The following is a 6,558-nucleotide window of genomic DNA, read 5'->3' on the forward strand; positions in this document are numbered from 1 at the left end:
TTTTGCTATACATACAAATATAAAATATATATTTATATTTTAATAATTTTTTTCTCATAAGACAAAATTAATACATAAACAAATACTAATTATTTAGTAACATTTGTTATAATAATATTTATATTGTGATATTTAAATTAAAATTTATTTTGAAATATTATTATTAAAAAAAATAAAGTTCATTCATGGTGGATGAGAAAAAAACTATTAATTACTAAATTATAAATTACATTATTACTCTATTAGTGATGTCAAAATATGTTATGTTAAAATAAATGTGGTAAATATAATTATTTTAACAATTTGCAAAGTATAAGTAAATTGCTATATATCCAATCTGTTTTTACATTATTTTGTTGAAATGTCTACATATATATATATTGTGATATTGATTTTAAATTATTATGTATTATTAAAAAAATTAAGTTCAAACTATTGATTTTTAAAGTTATTTATTACAAGATCACAAATTGTGAAATTATATAATAATATTAATCCATTATCATTGCTTAACCAACAATGTAAAACAATTTGTAATTTAATTCTAAATTTAACCAAATTGGTAAAACTAAGCAAACATAAGCAATACACTTACAGTGTTTCCAATGCTGTCAAACCAGCAAATACATTGGCTTGTAATGTACTTATTTGGTTACCGTACAAATACCTTAAAAGTAAAAAGAATGCACAGTATAAGTAAATCACAATATCCAAGCTGTTTTAAAATTATTTTAGTTTTTCTGTCACCTCAAATGTTGAAATGTCTACATTCCTGTACATTATACAGTAGTTATACTGCATGTACTCTATTGTATGTACTTTAGTGATGTCAAAATATATTATGTTAAAATAAAAATGTGGTAAATATATTTAAATTCACATTTTTGAATTGTTTTACGACAATAAATAATTCAATCATAGTAGATAAATAAAAAAAAATGTTGATTTTAAAATTCTTTTTACTGTAAATAATTAAATTATGGAATCATAATGTACACATTAGTCCATTATTACAATTGAACCTACAATGCATGCATTGTATTGTATCAATATTTTATGGAAAAATATACAATATATATGTAAATTTTAATAGTTTTTATTCTCATAAGACAAAATTATTACATAAATAAATATTAATTATTTAGTAACATTCATTATAATGATATTTATATTGCAAATATTTAAAATCAAAGATAAATTTTGAATTATTATATATTACAGAAAAAATAAAGTTCATTCATGGTGGATGAACTATGAGACTAGTGATTTTTAAAGATATTTTTATAAGATCACAAATTGTGAAATTATGTAAACATTTTAATCCATTATCATTGTTTAACCAACAAAGTAAAATAATTTTATATTTAATTTCTATATTTAAACCAAATTGGTAAAAGTAAGCAAACATAAGCAATACACTTACAGTGTTTCCAATGCTGTCAAACCAGCAAATGCATTGGCTGGTAATGTACTTATTTGGTTATACCTCAAATTCCTTAAAAGTAAAAAGAATGCACAGTATAAGTAAATCACAATATCCAAGCTGTTTTAAAATTATTTTAGTTTTTCTGTCACCTCAAATGTTGAAATGTCTACATTCCTGTACATTATACAGTAGTTATACTGCATGTACTCTATTGTATGTACTTTAGTTATGTCAAAATATATTATGTTAAAGCTTAGGTACAGTCATGAATTTTAAATATAATATTTGGTTAATTGTACATAAATCAAATATTTGTAACAGAAATCGAGACGAAAAAACAAGAATTTCCCTTAATATGGTCAAATACAAAATTTGGCAAAATTCTTCCATAAAAACCAGGAAGACTTTTTTTCAGTAGTTAGGTAGTTAACCTAATGTAATAACATGACTCCCTAGACGGTGAAAAAAGATGGTGGATATACGGTGGATAATTTTTGCTATAGCATGAAAATAAAAATCTGAAGTTGAATAAAAATATCAGAAATGTAATATTCAAGTTATTATTACCTATATTTAGTCATCCGAAAAAATTTTTTTACCACACTGTTTATTTTTCATAGCTTTTTAAAATTTGTAATTTAAGCAATACACTTACAGTGTTTCTAATGCTGTCAAACCAGCAAATGCATTGGCTTGTAATGTACTTATTTGGTTACCGTACAAATACCTTAAAAGTAAAAAGAATGCATAGTATAAGTAAATCACAATATCCAAGCTGTTTTTAAATTATTTTAGTTTTTCTGTCACCTCAAATGTTGAAATGTCTACATTCCTGTACATTATACAGTAGTTATACTGCATGTACTCTATTGTATGTACTTTAGTGATGTCAAAATATATTATGTTAAAATAAAAATGTGGTAGATATATTTAAATTCACATTTTTGAATTGTTATATTTTACAACAATAAATAATTCAATCATGGTAGATAAATAAAAAAAAATTCTAAATTAAAACCAAATAAATAAACTGATTGAAACAACATAAAATTACTCTAAACCATCAGCTGTAGTTCAACATTAACAACTGCACCCCCCCCCCCCCCCCCTCTGGTCACTATTATCATGGACCTTTAAATTAGCATGAATCTATATAAATTCTTTCTTTCTTTGGTTGCAGAATATTTGTTGTATCAATCAACTTATGTTAAACCGATTAAATTTCAATTATTATCATACAAAATTAAATAATTCAATCATGATGGATACATTTTAAAAATGTTGATTTTAAAATAATTTTTTTTTGCTATACATACAAATATAAAATATATATTTATATTTTAATAATTTTTTTTCTCATAAGACAAAATTAATACATAAACAAATACTAATTATTTAGTAACATTTGTTATAATAATATTTATATTGTGATATTTAAAATAAAAATTTATTTTGAAATATTATTATTTAAAAAAATAAAGTTCATTCATGGTGGATGAGAAAAAAACTATTAATTACTAAATTATAAATTACATTATTACTCTATTAGTGATGTCAAAATATGTTATGTTAAAATAAATGTGGTAAATATAATTATTTTAACAATTTGCAAAGTATAAGTAAATTGCTATATATCCAATCTGTTTTTACATTATTTTGTTGAAATGTCTACATATATATATATTGTGATATTGATTTTAAATTACTATGTATTATTAAAAAAATTAAGTTCAAACTATTGATTTTTAAAGTTATTTATTACAAGATCACAAATTGTGAAATTATATAATAATATTAATCCATTATCATTGCTTAACCAACAATGTAAAACAATTTGTAATTTAATTCTAAATTAAACCAAATTGGTAAAACTAAGCAAACATAAGCAATACACTTACAGTGTTTCCAATGCTGTCAAACCAGCAAATACATTGGCTTGTAATGTACTTATTTGGTTACTGTACAAATCCCTTAAAAGTAAAAAGAATGCACAGTATAAGTAAATCACAATATCCAAGCTGTTTTAAAATTATTTTAGTTTTTCTGTCACCTCAAATGTTGAAATGTCTACATTCCTGTACATTATACAGTAGTTATACTGCATGTACTCTATTGTATGTACTTTAGTTATGTCAAAATATATTATGTTAAAGCTCAGGTACAGTCATGAATTTTAAATATAATATTTGGTTAATTGTACATAAATCAAATATTTGTAACAGAAATCGAGACGAAAAAACAAGAATTTCCCTTAATATGGTCAAATACAAAATTTGGCAAAATTCTTCCATAAAAACCAGGAAGACTTTTTTTCAGTAGTTAGGTAGTTAACCTAATGTAATAACATGACTCCCTAGACGGTGAAAAAAGATGGTGGATATATGGATAATTTTTGCTATAGCAAGAAAATAAAAATCTGAAGTTGAATAAAAATATCAGAAATGTAATATTCAAGTTATATTACCTATATTTAGTCATCCGAAAAAATTTTTTTACCACACTGTTTATTTTTCATAGCTTTTTAAAATTTGTAATTTAAGCAATACACTTACAGTGTTTCTAATGCTGTCAAACCAGCAAATGCATTGGCTTGTAATGTACTTATTTGGTTACCGTACAAATACCTTAAAAGTAAAAAGAATGCATAGTATAAGTAAATCACAATATCCAAGCTGTTTTAAAATTATTTTAGTTTTTCTGTCACCTCAAATGTTGAAATGTCTACATTCCTGTACATTATACAGTAGTTATACTGCATTTACTCTATTGTATGTACTTTAGTGATGTCAAAATATATTATGTTAAAATAAAAATGTGGTAGATATATTTAAATTCACATTTTTGAATTGTTATATTTTACAACAATAAATAATTCAATCATGGTAGATAAATAAAAAAAATTTCTAAATTAAAACCAAATAAATAAACTGATTGAAACAACATAAAATTACTCTAAACCATCAGCTGTAGTTCAACATTAACAACTGCACCCCCCCCCCCCCTCTGGTCACTATTATCATGGACCTTTAAATTAGCATGAATCTATATAAATTCTTTCTTTCTTTGGTTGCAGAATATTTGTTGTATCAATCAACTTATGTTAAACCGATTAAATTTCAATTATTATCATACAAAATTAAATAATTCAATCATGATGGATACATTTTAAAAATGTTGATTTTAAAATAATTTTTTTTTGCTATACATACAAATATAAAATATATATTTATATTTTAATAATTTTTTTTCTCATAAGACAAAATTAATACATAAACAAATACTAATTATTTAGTAACATTTGTTATAATGATATTTATATTGTGACATTTACAATAAAAATTTATTTTGAAATATTATTATTTAAAAAAATAAAGTTCATTCATGGTGGATGAGCAAAAAACTATTAATTACTAAATTAAACCAAATTGGTAAAACTAAGCAAACATAAGCAATACACTTACAGTGTTTCCAATGCTATCAAACCAACAAATGCATTGGCTGGTAATGTACTTATTTTGTTATTGTCCAAATCCCTTAAAAGTAAAAAGAATGCACAATATACAGTAGTTATACTGCATGTACTCTATTGTATGTACTTTAGTTATGTCAAAATATATTATGTTAAAATAAAAATGTGGTAAATATATTTAAATTCACATTTTTGAATTGTTTTACAACAATAAATAATTCAATCATAGTAGATAAATAAAAAAAAATGTTGATTTTAAAATTCTTTTTACTGTAAATAATTAAATTATGGAATCATAATGTACACATTAGTCCATTATTACAATTGAACCTACAATGCATGCATTGTATTGTATCAATATTTTATGGAAAAATATACAATATATATGTAAATTTTAATAGTTTTTATTCTCATAAGACAAAATTATTACATAAATAAATATTAATTATTTAGTAACATTCATTATAATGATATTTATATTGCAAATATTTAAAATCAAAGATAAATTTTGAATTATTATATATTACAGAAAAAATAAAGTTCATTCATGGTGGATGAACTATGAGACTAGTGATTTTTAAAGATATTTTTATAAGATCACAAATTGTGAAATTATGTAAACATTTTAATCCATTATCATTGTTTAACCAACAAAGTAAAATAATTTTATATTTAATTTCTATATTTAAACCAAATTGGTAAAAGTAAGCAAACATAAGCAATACACTTACAGTGTTTCCAATGCTGTCAAACCAGCAAATGCATTGGCTGGTAATGTACTTATTTGGTTATACCTCAAATTCCTTAAAAGTAAAAAGAATGCACAGTATAAGTAAATCACAATATCCAAGCTGTTTTTAAATTATTTTAGTTTATTATTAGTTAGTTAGTTAGTTATTAGTTAGTTATTATTACTCTATTAGTGATGTCAAAATATGTTATGTTAAAATAAATATGGTAAATATAATTATAAAAATAAAAAATGATAGAATATATTCTATTATTAATGTGTAATTGTATTTCTAAATTAAAACCAAATAAATAAACTGATTGAAACAACATAAAATTACTCTAAACCATCAGCTGTAGTTCAACATTAACAACTGCACCCCCCCCCCCCCCCCCCCCTCTGGTCACTATTATCATGGACCTTTAAATTAGCATGAATCTATATAAATTCTTTCTTTCTTTGGTTGCAGAATATTTGTTGTATCAATAAACTTATGTTAAACCGATTCAATTTCAATTATTATCTTACAAAAATAAATAATTCAATCATGGTGGATACATTTTAAAAATGTTGATTTTAAAATAATTCTTTTTGCTATACATACAAATATAAAATATATATTTATATTACATTATTACTCTATTAGTGATGTCAAAATATGTTATGTTAAAATAAATGTGGTAAATATAATTATTTTAACAATTTGCAAAGTATAAGTAAATTGCTATATATCCAATCTGTTTTTACATTATTTTGTTGAAATGTCTACATATATATATATTGTGATATTGATTTTAAATTATTATGTATTATTAAAAAAATTAAGTTCAAACTATTGATTTTTAAAGTTATTTATTACAAGATCACAAATTGTGAAATTATATAATAATATTAATCCATTATCATTGCTTAACCAACAATGTAAAACAATTT

This window comes from Antedon mediterranea, chromosome 5, assembly GCF_964355755.1.
Source record: "Antedon mediterranea chromosome 5, ecAntMedi1.1, whole genome shotgun sequence".
In the NCBI taxonomy this organism is placed as follows: domain Eukaryota; kingdom Metazoa; phylum Echinodermata; class Crinoidea; order Comatulida; family Antedonidae; genus Antedon; species Antedon mediterranea.